At 53.4% G+C, this 15,013-nt stretch overlaps 1 protein-coding gene across 1 annotated transcript in view; it reads right to left on the reverse strand.

Annotated features, from left to right (window-relative positions):
* Edar (ectodysplasin A receptor) overlaps positions 1–13,191 on the reverse strand; it is a 49,936-nt gene extending 36,745 nt beyond the window's left edge. The window contains exon 1 of the mRNA XM_004844733.3: positions 12,988–13,191. The gene's annotated coding sequence lies outside the window, so the exon portion shown is untranslated. The remainder of the gene's footprint in view (positions 1–12,987) is intronic.
* Positions 13,192–15,013: the final 1,822 nt, after the last annotated feature.

Genomic DNA, 15,013 nt, shown 5'->3' on the forward strand with positions numbered 1-15,013 from the left:
GCTTGGGTCCAAGCCCCATGCAGTGCTGGTGAAGGTGTCACTTGGAAAGGAAGCTGCCTCCCCGGACCAAGGGCAGCCTGATGATCAGCTCTCTGGGTACACTTGGGCTCTACTTGATTGTTTGCAGCTCACTGGGCTGAGGTCCTGCTGACTCAGAACCATAGGTTGACTTGCAGATTTTGGCTGAGACAACCTTGAGGATGGTTCTAGACTAGTGCATTGCTGTTGGGACCCTGAGCGGGTTTGCTGTACCAGCCCTGCTTCCAAAGGTTCCTCTGTGCATCTGGCTCCCCAGACGCTCCTGGGAATGGCATGGCCACCCCCAGTGCCCTCCTTGATCTCAGGAGAAGCAATGAACCTGGCTCACACTCAGTTCATGGTGCAGGACCATCATGGTCTTAGAGTCTTAGAAACTAGATCCAAAGAGCCAGCCCACAGGAGTAGTCCTGCAGGTTGCAGCTGCCCTTCCCTGGGCCCAAGACCTTTCTGTTGCTGGGGTGGGGACACATAGAGCCTGCAGGAGTCCAAGCATGTCTTCCCTTTGTCTGCCCTCCCCACCCTACCTTTCCTCAGAAGTGCAATCTCTTTTCTCTTTCCAAGATCACCTGAAAATTACCCCCTTCCCAGTGGTCTCCTCTTTGTCACTGATTTGTGTGACCTGCAGATAGGACTGAGGACAACACTGTGTTCCAGGAAGGAGAGAACAGCCAGGGAGTCCACACTTTGCACACTGGTCAGAGGCTGAGACACCCAGGCCACCAGGGACCGAGGGTGTGGTGTACCAGCGGGAGTAAAGTTATGAAAGTGAGGCGAGAGGCTATAAAATGGGTGATTCACTTTAACTAAGCCTTTATTCCCCTTATTTCTCAAACTAATTCTTGATTCAGTATGTGAATTTTACCCCTTAGTCGTTTAAAGAAAAGATACTTATTTAGTGTGTGTAACAGACAGTGCACAGCACTGTCTCCCAGCTGAAAGAAATACAGAAGACCTGAAAGACCAGTAAGTTGAAGGTCAGAAACAGGCATAAAGCTATCGCAAGGACACTGGGCTGGGATGAAGGGGAGGGTGTGGAAAAAGAGCCAGGAATCAGAGGAGTGGGGCTGGCTCAGGGAGGTGACCAGGGGAATCCAGCATCTGGGTCAGGAGGGCTCATGGGCTCTGACCATAGAACAGGGTTGTAGAGCTGTGGAAGCAGGCAAGGGCCTCCCGGCATGGGCTGGGGCCAGCCTGGGCCTTGGCTGTGGGGGGCTCAGGAGAGACTCAGGCTCACAAGGAAGAGGGGGGTTATGCTGTCTGCTCCACAGACCAACTGTGGCAGCCCATCTATTCTGGAGAAAGGAAGAAAGCCTCATTCACAGTAAGCTCCAGGGTGATGGAGGGCCCCATCACACGTGTGCAGGTGTCGAAGGCCTTGGAGAGTAGGGAGCAGGAATTGGGGAGAGGGAGGCATTACCTTAACTGCAGGCCTTGGACCTAACCCCAGCCCGACCTCAGACCTGCTGTCTGCCCCAGGGCTTGGAGAAGCACTCAGTCTCCAGAGGGACAAAATTCTAAATTCTAACACCCCTGTGCTCCTGCAGCAGAGGGATGGGCAGGTGTGAGTCTCCTGCAGAGGAGAGCCCTGGGTTGGGGTTCCCAGGCCAAGGCAGAGCGGTACTGTATTACCTAGGAAGTGTCTTTGGGACATGAGGGAGGGGGTGGCAGCTGGGCTGCAGGAGGTGATGCACACTCAGGGCCTGAAGAAAGACCATGATGGGGTGGAGGTTGAGAGCTAGGCCTGGGGATGCTGGCTAGCAGGATGAGGGCCCTGTGGGGAAATTAGAAATCCAAAAGGCAGAGAGCAAGCACCATGCCAGGGTCCCTGCAGCTTCCTAGAAAGGAGATTGTATGGCAGTTCCTGTGAGCCTGGGCCTCACACCCTGAGAAGAGCTGCAGAGAACACTGTGATCTGTGGGCAGCACCAATAAAAGCAGGCTTGGGGGCCACTGACTACAGGATGGAGCAAATGCAGATGATAGAGCCCTGAGAAGCTGCTACCATTCAGCAAGACAAGCAACCTATGACAGACTGCAGAGATCCCAGGAAGGCCTGGCCTGTTTCCTGTGACTCCTACTGTGGGAACGAGGCAGACCTGATCCAGGACCTGGGGTGTGGTCATGGGCTGTGGTCATGGGTGGTAGACAGGACAGGGCTGTGGCCATGGACAGAGGTGCACAGGATGGGGGCTGTGCTCAGGGGTGAGGTGGACAGGGACAGGACAAGGCTGTGTGATGGCAGAAGTGGACAGGATGGAGGCAGACATGGCCCTGCCCTCTCCCTCAGCTCCTGCTTCCCACTCGGAGTTCCATGCTTCATCTTCTCTCCCTTCCTGGACTCTTTGCCCCTGCAAGGCTGAACTGTCTCTACTTCTGGAGGTTCAAGCTTCAGTGTGGCCTGGAAGGAAGGCCAGCGTCACCTGGGAATTGGTTAGAAGTGCAGAATCTCAGGCTGCACCCACAGCAAATCTGCTTCTCATAAAGCCCCGGGCGGCTCTGCCTGCAGCACTGGGAGATGAGAGATGGGGACTGGGATCCACCTGGGGGCTATCAGACCATCCAAGCTGGGCTGGAAGCCCGCAGGTGGAGGGTTTCTAGTGGCTCACAGGGAGTGGAGAAGAGAACTGAGTAGGGGTTTAGTAAACAGACGCGTAGACGATGGGGCTGGGGCTGAGGGAGGCCTTAGAGATCTCATTTACTTGCTCAGTTTACAGAACTGACTGAGGCCAGAAATCAGAAGTGATTTTTTTGAAGGTCACATAGAAGACCAACTAGATGAGAAGTCAGGCACGATGTCTTAAAATATGTGCACAAATCCTTTGACACTGCCTTCCTGGGGTGGGCGGACAGAGGTGACCCCCATGACAAAACGAGCAGATGGGTCATGTGCTACTGGAGAGATGGGTCAGGAAAGGTGTGCAGCTTCCTTCTGGCTCATTGTGGGGACTTTGGAACAGCCATAGAGAGGCCCTGGCTGCCTCCTGGATGTGGTCTGCAGCGCTGCCCAAGCCTGAGCTAGAACCACAGCCTTGCTGCTCCCTGGTTCCTGACCCTCACCTGGGAGAGAGTCATGATTGTTGTCTTAGCTGCTCCTTGTCAAGGTCATTACTGGACAGCCACATATGGCTCAGGGACCTTCCTGTCCTCTTTTCCAGCCATGCCCAAGGGGACAGATGCCGCCAAAATGCAATAGACTCATTGGTCCCAGTTCCTGAGAAGCTGAGGATCTGAACCAGATGATCACAATGAAAGCAAAGCACTGGGCAGGTGCAGGCACAGCATGGTGGCCCAGGCCAAGCCCATGCAGTTACGCTGTGGTCCTTACTCCTCTCCCGAGCCCGCAGGCGTCCACCCAGCCCTGCTGGCGGGCTGCTGTGCCAACATTCCTCCACTGCCCTCTCCAGCCCCACCGGCTGCAGGCACGTGGGGGCAGAGCCGGGTCAGGCTGCTGCAGGCCGAGGCAGCCCAGAGGGCTGCATGCACCCTGGGTCAGGGCGGGATGCCCATCTCGATGCTGAGGGTGGGGGTGAGGGTGAGCATGGTGTCTGAACCAAGTGGACATCCCCCCTTTCCCCGTTGTCTTGTCACTGTGGCTGTGATTACACTGGAGTGAGAACTTGCCTGGCTAATTTCAACAACAGACGAACAAACCACCTTCAGCCGATTTGTCACCAAAAGCTGAGGCTCAGGGAGAGAGAAGAGTGTGTCTCCTGTGGTCCTGTCTTGTGCGTGTCTTTCTCCTTCCCTGCTCCACCCTTCACCACTGTGGCAGCTGGGTTCTGCCCTCTGTCTTCTTGAACTTTCAGAGCTTTCTGAAAGGTCACACCCAGAACAAGTCGAGTGCTAAGTGTTTCCTTTAAGGACATCTCAGCAGGTGCTGGTGAGCCTGAGTTGTGTGAGAACAGGCAGTCAGAGCTAAGCAGGTCCCCCAGAGCAGTGGGGAGTCCTGAGGGGACAGGATCCAGCCATCAGTGCCCAGGACCTGGAGCCCCCAGGTCTCCACAATCCCAGTGGCCAGTTTTCCCATCCTTGGGAGGGCCTGAGAATATCTTGGGCTGGAGCTGGCTGTGCTGGAATAGTCCAAGCCAGCAGGCCTGGTGCTAGAACTCTTCAAGCCTCTTCCCAGCCTATAAGACTGGCTCCTAGGACACACTATGCCATCTTCACAGCTTGCAAGTCTGACTCTAGAACTCTCCATGTCTCTTCCCAGCCTGCAAGCCTGGCTCTAGAATTTGCATGCCAGCTTCTTATCCTGCTAGCCAGGCTCTGGGACTCCTCATGCTTTCTTCCCAGCCTACAATTACAACTCTAGGTCTCCTCATGCCTTCTTCCTGGTGCCTAGACACCTTGTTACCTGCTTTACAAGTGCTATTTTTATAATGACACCATGAAAAGGAGATATTGTTCCCTTTGTACAGATAAGGACACTGAGACCCCAAGGGAGAGGGACCCAGCCTGGCTTGGAAATGCGATGATGAAGCCTGTCTCTTCTCACTGCCTGAGCTACCTCTCTGTGTGCTTGGAGCCTGGGGCTCTGGCCTCTTGTGGGGGTGGGGTCGTGGTGGGGTGGTGTGTCAGGATCCAGAGGCAGCACCCCATCATCCACACCTTCCGGGCACCATCCTGCATCCCCTTAGTGAGGAGCATCTTTACCCCAGCCCCTAGAAGGGCTTCCTCAGCACGAGGACCAGCTGCCTCCTGGGCTGGGTCTTGGAGCCTGCCTGTGGGCTTTGTTGGGCCTGGGAGGGCAGTGATTGGAGTGGGGCCTTAGGTACAGGGGTATGGAGTGGACCCCAGGCCAGTGGCTCCCCCTGCCTCCCTAGGTGCCTTCTACTGGCTGCACATGACTAGAAGCTGGGGGCCCAGGGAGCCAGTACTGCAGGGCAGCCTGGCACAGGGACAGTGGGTCAGGGACACACACGCTGGCATCTAGGGCCAAGACCATGTCGCCTACACTTTCCCTCACACCTCAGCCAATGGGTGAACAGGAGGCAGGGCTGTGGATGCTCAGCCCACTCTAGCACCAGAACCCGGCCACAGCTTTAGGGAGGCAGAGGGCACCTAATACCTCAAGGCCTGAGAGGGAGCCGGGGGTATGGGGCTGGGGACAGGAGCTTGGGAGCTTAGGAAAGCCCTGCAGAGCCCATTGAGGTTAGGGGAAAGCAGAGACATGGCTGCCAGGCTCAGCAAGGACTGCAGACCACCAGATGAGCCTGGGAGTGCAGGGGCTGACCTTCTGTAGAGGGTCTCCAGCCACATCATCCCAAACCCTGGAAAAGCCAGTTGTCTTGTGCTGTGAGGTGGTATCCATGAACATGGAGAGCAGCTGGGCAAAGAGGAAACAGTTGAGCCTAGAGAGAATGTTTCTACTTAAAGCTTTCACTGTAGCACAGCTTCAGAATCATACAAGAACTGCAGACAGGCTGGAGCTCCCACGTCCTCCACACCCAGCTCCTCCTGCTAAGGCTTTCCTCAGTGTGGTGAGACTGTCACACTTCATGCACCTCACACCCAAGACCTTCCTCAGTGGTATGAGTGTCACATCCCATAAACCTCACACAAACCCAGTATACCTTTCTTAGTATGATGAATGTGTCACACCTCATATACCTCACACACCTCACACTCAGGGTCCTCCTCTAAGACCTTCCTCAGTGTGGTACAATGTCATACCCCATATACCTTCCTCATGTGGTAAGTGTGTTACACCCATGAACCCCACACCCAGGTCCCCCTGCTAAGACCTTCCTCAGTGGTATGAGTGTCTCTCTGAGGCATCAACATTGATAAGTTACTGATAGCCCGTGGAGAGTTTCTGACTCTCCTTGTTTCAATGACTTTGACCATTTAGAGGAGTGCTGCTCCAGTGCTTGACAGAATCTCCTGGGTGTGGGGGGTTTGCTGCATGTTTCCCTTGGGGTCAGCAGGGTTAGGGTTTGCAAGGCTTCAGAGATGAGTTCTCCTCTCACCACGCCCTGGGCACCCCTATAGACAGGCCTCGTGTTGGCTGTTGTCCTTGACTACCCAGCCCCGGCAGTGAGTGTCAGGCATCCCCACAGGAGAACTGCTCCCCTCCATGTGTGCCCTGTGGACAGAAGTCCCTGTGCAGGGCCACACTCACAGGGTAAGCGTGATGCATCTCCTCAAGCACCGAGCATGAGATTATCTGGAGAGATTTTTCCTTCCTTCCTTCTTTCCATCAATTACATCAGTAAGAACATACACTATTTTAAACTCTGGCTTACAGTTTAATACTACATTTCCTTGTTGTTCAAATTGTTACTTGTTTATAATTTAGTTGTGCTTGTGTTTTCCCCTCTCAGCTTCAGGTCAGCCATCTCTCCTGGTTCCTGGCACTGGGAACAGGGTGAGTGAAGAACACTGATGCTTTGGAGGGGTGACTGTGGGAGCCTGAGGCACCCCCATTCCTGTCTGGGAGAAAGGGTACCTGTGCTGGGGTGGATGATCAGGGCACTGAAGGCACTGCACCCCAAACCCCACAATGGGTAAAGCCACAGTGAACAGCTCAAGGCCCTGTCAGGTCTGTTCTCAACCATCAGTGCTGCCCCGGGCATTTCCCTTAGACTGTCGAGTCTTTTTCTAGTCAGTGAGGCCAGGTCCAGGGGTCCTGTCTCTCACCCACTATGGCTACTGGAGCTGGAGGGACACATGTTCACCTTGGGGCGCAGGAGGGCCAACAGTGCATGTGAAGTTTCCAGGGTAAACTGTGTATGGGCTTGAGACCCCCGTGACCGCTGTGGTTTCCCATCAGTACTGTCTTATTTAGGTGGCCAGGGCTTCTGTGAAATCTAATGAAATACAAAGCTCATGTGGAAAATCCTGAGTGCTGAACAAGGCCTAGGGCAGCCAGGAGGCCCAGGGCAGCCTGTCATGGCCTGGGCTGCACAGAGAGACTGAGTGGACATAGGGGAGAGTTCTGAGGGTGGGATGTGCCCACCCTGAGCCCTCACACCCTCTAGGGCTCCACACACCTGTTGACTTCTCACAAGGCCAGGTATTCTGTGAGGCTCAGTCTGAACTCTGCTGTGGTCAGGGTTAGGGTCAGGGTCAGGGTCAGGATTAGGGTTAGGTTTGGAGTTGAGGTTAGGGTTACCCTAAGTTCTGTTGTCTGCACATCGGCAGGTTTGTCATGTATTTTAAAGGACCCAGAGTCTCAGTGTATTTCTAAGCAGGGCTCTGTGAAGCTTGTGTGCTGGCACGGCAGGTCCTCTTAATGAACACTGAGGCTCACAGCATGGGGGAAGTGTCTCTGTGCTGTTTTCTAACAATGGTTTTATAAGTCCATAATTTTAGCTATTGAGTATTAGGACGAACTATTAGGAGTCTGAAGCACAGTGAAGTCTGGCCCAGAAAGTTGGTTTTGAAGTGATGGGACAGCGAGCAGACAGCACCCTCCCTCCTGTCTCCTACTCTCTCTCAGAGTCTGTGCTTCTGTCTTGTGGATGCTGCCTGCTTGTCCATGCCAAGGGCTATGGGAATGGGGCCAGGACTTCCATTCCTCTAGCCTGACAGAGGTCTCCAGGAGGGACAGCCACCCCAGCCACTGTCCTAAGGTCTTCTGATGAGAAGTAGGGAGGCAAGTGGGACCCTCTTTGGGACCCTTAGAAAGGACGTCTGCCCACTGAGGCTGTGCCTGGGCTCTGCTTCTGTGCAGGACCAATGTGCAGGAGTCGCAAGGCCAGGCCTGGGGACAGGGGACACTGCATCGCCAGTGTCCGAACTCTACTTGTTCATAAACACAGAAGGGGCTCAGCAGTCTACTGTCTTAGTTTTGCAATCTTCACAAATTAAATATTTGCCTTCAAAAGCAGCCTCTGTGATAAGCATCAGGATAATATTCCCTTGCCAGGGTGGAAGTCAGCCTGTGCTGTGGGTGGTCCACGTGGGGAGTGAGTTCCACATGGGAACCTTGGGTGGGAACAATTGGCAGTGTTCTGGGCACAGTGAGGCCTCTTGTCCTTCAGATGTCTCAAACCCAGGGTCCCTGGTGCTGGAGAGACCCTGCCTTGCTGTCCTCTGTCTACAGAGCAATGAGCAGCTGCAGGAGCAAGACTGGCCCCACCAGGGGTGCCATATGTGCAGCATCTGAGGGAAGGTGTCTCTACTTAGATCTCTTCACTGTGGGCTGGATTCAGAGAAGTCCTCCTCAGTGGAAGTGCTGTCTAAGAATCTCACCTGCAGGAAACCGCTTGCAAATGTCCGGGCACAGAGAGTTCACACTGTCTCCAAACCCTGACCAGCCCTGTCACGCCTGCTACCTCAGTCTTGCTACTCCAAGATGTGGCTGCCTGAGAGGAAGGTCCACACAGCCAGCTCCTAGAGCATCTACACAGCTAGGTCCCAGGTGTACACTCTGACACACTTTCCTCACAAGGGGCAGGAAGATTTAGCAACAGCCATCTCCTGCCAGGGAGCCCAGGGAGCACCCTGCACCCCTGCAGGTGGGGGTGAAGGCCACACTGTCTCCTCAAGTGTGTTAGGTGATTCCTTTTGTTTTCTTTTCTTTTTTTGAGGCAGAGTCTCCCTTTGTAGTTCAGGCTGGCTCTGAACTCACTATGTAGCACAGGCTGGCCTTGAATTTACAGTGATCTTCCTGCCTCAGCCTCCCAAGTGGTGGGATTACAGGCATGTGCCACCATGCCGGTCAGGTGATTTCTCTTCTTGTGTAATTTACTTAGCCTTAAGAACAGAGTTTCATACTTGTGGAGATGGAAGCATGTGTCTCAAGTCAAGATCTTTGAAGTTTTTCTCAGAAACAACCCCTCTGTTGTGTGTTCACTGCCCAAGGGGCAGATCTGGGTGGACAGAGAACCTCCTGCTAATTCCTCCTGCTGCCTGTTCTGACCTCCAGAGCAGCTACCATGTATCCCACAAACTGAAGACTGCTACTCAAGATGCAGCCACTGGTGAGGTGTGGTGTAGTGAGGCATGGTAAGGTGAGGTATGGGTAAGCTATGGTATGGCATGTGTGGCACAGGGAGGCATGGTGTGGCACGGCATGGCACGGCATGGTGTCAGTGTGGACTGCCCCGGAATGACATTGGCTGTGAGTAGTCCTGGCTGAACTTCAGCCCTGAGCATCATTTTATTTGCTCTCAGGCTCCTCCAGTGGCTCCTGCCCTGGCTGATGTGGCTCCTGCTTCCTCTCCTCTCCCCTGTCCTCTGTCCTCTCCAGTCCTCCCTCTGTCCCTCCATCTGGCCATCAACTTGGTTCTGGCACTAGGGAATCTCAAGCTCCCTCTTGCAGGGCCTGGCTCTTGTGTCCCTTGGTTTACTTCCTGATTCTGTTGAAGGATTCACCCCGATATCATTTCCTTGAGGTCCCCTCCCACCGGGGCTCTCTCTCCTTGCTTTCCCTGCTCATCTCTCTTGGTGAAGTTAGCTGTGTGCCTTGTGTCATGGTTTCCTCATCATAGAGTCTAAGCTCCCTGAGCACAGGGACATTATCTCTTTTCTCCATGGCACTGGTGAGTCATGATGTCCTGCTATGGTGTTGGCCCACTGTGGGTGCTTAGAGAAGGCTTGTTAAAGGAGTGAATTTGTGGTGAGCCGTCCTGAAACTGTCCCTCCTTGCTACTGTGCACGAAGGTTAGGAAAGAAGGAAATGGAAATATGGCGCCACGGAGATCTGAAGAGAATAGATTTGGGAATGGTCTGGCAGTGTTCCGGGGACCTCCTGTTTCCCATCTGCAGTCTTGTTTGCACGACTTTCTCCTGCGCTAAGAAGGTACTTTCTGTCAGGATTACGGTGTTGGCGTTATTGTCATCTCTGTTTTCATCAGGGGATTAACACCTTATTCTGTGTTGAGCTCTCTTTCCTTCTGCTCTCCTCTAGCCACTGAATTGGATCCATCAATGGTATGGATGCTACGGGATCTAGAAACACCCAGCCAAGCTTGGTTCTTATGTGCCCTGGGCCTCATGGTTCTGAGTGACATTGACGTGAACAGGTTGTGATGGCTCCAACTGCTAGCTTCACCAGGACCCACAGGCAACACCCTGTGTGTGAGCAGAGTCAGGCTTTCTGGCTGTGACATGAGCTTGCTGGGGCACACAAAGGGCCATCAACACAAGTACATCTTTCTGACTTGTTGGGAACAGAAACCAAACACCATGGGTATTTCTGGAGGGTGCTGAGGCAGGAGGGTTTTCATGGTCTGTGTCTCCTTCACTCTGGGTCCTGTGTGTCAGGATCCCTGGGACCCCAGCCTCTGAGAGATAGCAGTGATGCCCCAGAGAGGGAGCTCTGCCAGCTGGAGTTTCTCCATTGTAGAATTACCTTGGGGGTCTTTCACGTTCGAGCAGCCCCTGTCCTCTGTGGTCATGTTTCCATGGAGTGATGTCTGTGCTGGAGTGACATGCTGAAGACCCCTCGGGCTGTAGGATCCCTAAACAGTGATAAATGGTTACCCCAGCTGAGTCCCAGGGCTCAGCTTTCCCTCAGCTGTGGGGGCAAGACCCTGCCATCCTGGGATCATGCCCTGGGCTCCCCATGGACAAGGGGGTGGGTGGGATGCCTGGCCCCGAAAGACATTCTGAACAATCTTCTCAGTTCCTCAACTGTGTGGAGACAGAACAGTCTCAGTTTGCCTACACTTGACAGCTTCCTCACTGTAAAAGCTGCAAACACCTTCCTCTATCACTAACCTTTATCAGAGACAAGCGAAACTTGGATTGTTTCCTCTTGCCTTGCCTCTGACGCTAAAATTACCAGCATGGCTGTGTAAGTGAGGGACCTCTCTGAGCCTCAGTGTTTTCTTTGGGAAAACAGGAGACAAGCACAAAAGAGCTTTGTGGTGAATGTGCTGCCGAAATGTGTGGCAGAGGCTAGCTGAGCAGACAGCAGCTTCCCTTCCCCTGCTTAATGTCTAAGGAAAGCAGTAATTTTGGAGAGCAAATGCAAGTCCCGGGTGCAGTAGGTGAACTCAAGGGCTAGCAGCGCAGGACGTGGTGGGGAAGGGCAGATGGGGCAGGGCTGGCTGGGCTTTTGTTTCCTAATTGATCTAATGTGCTAAGTGAGCTTAATTTGGACTAATTAACGATGCCTGGGTGGGTGGAATCAGCTGGGCAGAGCCCAAACAGCATCAAAGGTGCACAGAGGCAGGTGTCGTCTGGGATAATTGTGGGGCAGCCAGGGGAGCTGCCGAGGGTGCAGGAGGCCGAGCCGCCCAGGGCCGCCAGCCAGGATGCCACCCTCATAGTTCCTGGGTTTGAATTTCAGGTTTGCGAAACCTTTGAAGTAGGGCTCCTGGGTCGTTCCTTGAGAATGGATTTCATTCTTTGGAAATCACCAAGCTATCTCCCTTGGCCCAGAAAGGGGCATTAGCTGACCTGGCTCATCTGTAGCCCACAGGATTTAGGGAGCTTTCCCTAGCTGACCCTCCAGAGCTCAAGGAAGCACTCTTTTTGCACCCTGTGACATGGGTGGACAGCTCTGTACTGGTTGGGCGCCTCCCAGTGGCAGGCTCTGTGCTGGGCTTGGGGACAGGAGACACAGGAGAGAAGACCCAGCACTGATACCTCTGTGTTCCAGACACAGACACTGTTCACTTACAACAGAGTTGGTCCCCGTAGCCCACAGCAAACTGCAAATGTCCTAAGTCAAAGAGGCTGCAGTGCACTTGGCCAGCCAGAAGCCAGACTCAGCAGCACGTGCACGGAGCCTCATTGTTCTCCAGGGCCAGTCATCCTGCCCAGCTGCCTGGGGTCCACATCACCAGCCCAAGAAGGGTCAGCCCAGGTAGGACTCAATACCCAAAGAATGGTTTCTATGACCACAACTGGCTTCCACCCCATTGTAAAGTCAAAACACCACGAATCAACAGAATTAGGGACCCTCTGTGTGTCTCTTCAACAGCACAAAAATCCTACTTGCCTGGTAGGAAACCAGGCAGTGGCCAGAGAGAAATCAGCAAACACATCAGGGACATTTCATCCTGTCTCCCAGCTGCTGTCACAGAAGGACACTGCCACTCTGCACAGCTCAGCTCCCCGGGGATGGGGCTGAAGATCCCTCCCCTGTCTCCTCCAGAGGTGCAGAGTACATGCCAATCAGCTCCTGATGCTGTTGACAAGGAATCCCTTTCAGTGGCTCTGTTGAAATGTGTCTTATGAAATGGCTCTTATCTGGGAATCCCAAAGCCTCAAGCCAGGCAGGAGGAGCTCTTTCCAGGTACTTGCATGGCTTTGCGCCTCTTTATACACTCACTCTAGGTTTGAAAAGGTCTCCAAGTGCCACTTAGACTTGCAGAGCAGCCACTGAAGACTGGGGCAGGAGCTGGCCCTGCAGCCACTTTTCTCCTCCCTTCACTGTGTGTCCCGAGACCATGTGCCAACCTCTGGCTGGTGGATTCTGCTCTGTTCCTCGGTCACTAGGTCCCACCTGGGGTCTCAGGTCCCCCTCAAGATTCTGATCAAGGCAGCATAGCAGGGAGACACTGCCCTGACAAAATACCCGGGGACCCCAGGGCTGCTCTCCGTGTAGCTGTCCCCACATGGAAGGGACCTCTCAGTGGAAATGCAGACCTCATTTCACTGCCTCTGCTCCCCAATGTGGGGCCATGGCATCATCTCCAGCTGTATCTGAACCCCCTGGCTGAAGCCCAAGACCCTTCTCACACTCCTGGGAACCCAGGCTCTAGAAAACTCCAGAGACATGCACTTTTCCAGCACCCAGGAACAAATCCCACAGGCTGCAATGCACACACAGACCTCGGCTCCCTAAACAAACATACAACCAACAGCAAGCTGGGATTTCTGGTGTTTTCCCGAAAACAAAGGAACAACCTAGCTCTGAGAACGGGTGGCACACGCACAATCACTGGAAAGCTTGTCCGAACGCAGCAAAACATGATGTGCATTTCAAAAATGCACCCGGGCTCTTCCATAGCCAGAGTCTGGAAACCAAAAGGATTGGACCCAAGCTTACCTGGTCCACGTGCAAGGTCAGCTTCCTGGCCTGGCAGATGGCAGGGCAGCGCCAGTGTGGGACGGGTTCTCCAGAATCCTCACTAGCAGGTGCTCTGCGTCCTGGGGCAGCGGGTGCTCGGGACCAGGGCAGCACAGCTCTACCTCAGCCCACCGCCTCGCTGCTTTAAAGGGCGACCGGGCTCTCACCGACTGCTCCCTGCCTGTCTGCAAGTAGCAAGCTTCTTCCCCAGGGGCTTTCCCCGCTGCAGACTCAGCTGCACCACCTAGAGGTCACTCACGGCGCTCCCGACACTGCAGGGGCTCCTGGCTATGTCAGCCAGAGATGGTGCTCCCGCCCCACACACCTGGCTCTCCCAGCTTCCTGCCCTGAAGGGCCAGGAATGTGAAAAAGCATTGATTTAGAGGAGTGTGCGTGGGGGTCTGCTTCCATAAACACAGCCAGCCCTGGGCACATGAGCACTAAAAGCGAAATTAGCATCAAAATATCATTAATCAGAACTGGTTCACAAGGGACCCCCCCCCCCCCCATGGAGGACCCACAGGCTGGGCGCTGCGGGTGACTCTACCTCCTGACTCTAGAACCTGTGTGTGCACTTCCCATGCTGCCTACCCACACAAACACTGTGGGCTCCCAGTCACCTCCTCAGTTCCTGTCCCCACCACACCTCACCCCATCAAGATATGCTCCCAAACAGCAGGGAAATATAGACCCCCCAAAGGACATCAGGGAAGTACACCTCGCAGGACTCCAGGGAAGTGTACACAACCACACAACTCTAGGGAAATGTACACACCCCGTAGGACTCCAGGGAAGCACACACCCTACATGACTCCAGGGAAGTATACACACCTCACGTGACTCCAGGGAAGTACACACCTCACAGGGCTCCAGGGAACTATACTTATCCCATAGGACTCCAGGGAAGTGTACACATGCCACAGAATTCCAGGGAAGTGTACACACCCCACAGGACTCCAGGGACGTTCACATACTCCACATGACAACTCCAAGGAAGTACACACACCCCTTAGGACTCAGATAGCCTTCTGTGCCCCATCAGTTTGGTGTATAAACTCCCCATAACTCTGGTAACCAAATATCCTGTACCTAACTTTATGACCAGGTAGTATTAGAAACATTTTGAAAAGACTCTGGTCTATTATTTCTCAAAAATTAAACTATTTGGAAAAAATCACTTTAAAAGAGTGGATTCTTCCGTCTCCTACACACTTTATTTATTTATTTTTTTGAACCGGGGATCGAACTTGGGTCTTTGTGCTTGCGCAGCAGGCGGTGAAACCACTGAACTAAATCCCTGGCCCGTCTCCTACACACTTTAAATACAGGAACAGAGCAGCTCCTCCAGCTCAAGCTCCGTGTCCTCTTTTTCCATCTTGTCCCTCTGCCTTGGGGTCCACGGGTGACTTCACACACAGGAAAGCGAAGAGCTCAGGAAAGAAATGGAAACAGGAGTCTGGAACCTGGCAAGGATCCAACCTGAAGACGAATGTGCTCTGGACAGGCTGGGAGAGCCTGGTGTCCAGACAGTTCGGGGTTTAAACTTGCATCTTCAGGTCTGCTTGTCTCCACTGCCCACACGGAGCCCACATCGGGGGTTTGTGATAAATTAGAATCACGGAGACTGCTGGAGAGAACCTGGGGAAATGATAGGAAGGGCTCCAATTGCACATCTGACCCCTTGGCAAGCTCACTCTGATAAATGGGCCCGAGGCGGGGATTGCTTTAGGTGTCGCTTTTTCATCTGTTGGAAATTAAATGATGATTTAAAATTTACTGAAGAGAAATAGATGACACTGGCATTGCCAAAAGAGGGAGGAAAGGAAAGGGAAAAATTAGCACATGCACAAAATACGGATATGTAACAGAAGCCAAGGCAGTTTTTTTCCTGTTTGAAAAATCCAAAACATGTCATTAATTGAGGTTGTGAAATTTTCACAGTTATCATAAATAAAAAATGAGTATACAGATTAATTTAGTTGATTAAGAGAAAGAAACAGAGAGA

This window comes from Heterocephalus glaber, unplaced genomic scaffold, assembly GCF_053883595.1.
Source record: "Heterocephalus glaber isolate CG9 unplaced genomic scaffold, H.glaber_assembly_v1.0 deba00000470, whole genome shotgun sequence".
Taxonomy (NCBI): Eukaryota; Metazoa; Chordata; class Mammalia; order Rodentia; family Bathyergidae; genus Heterocephalus; species Heterocephalus glaber.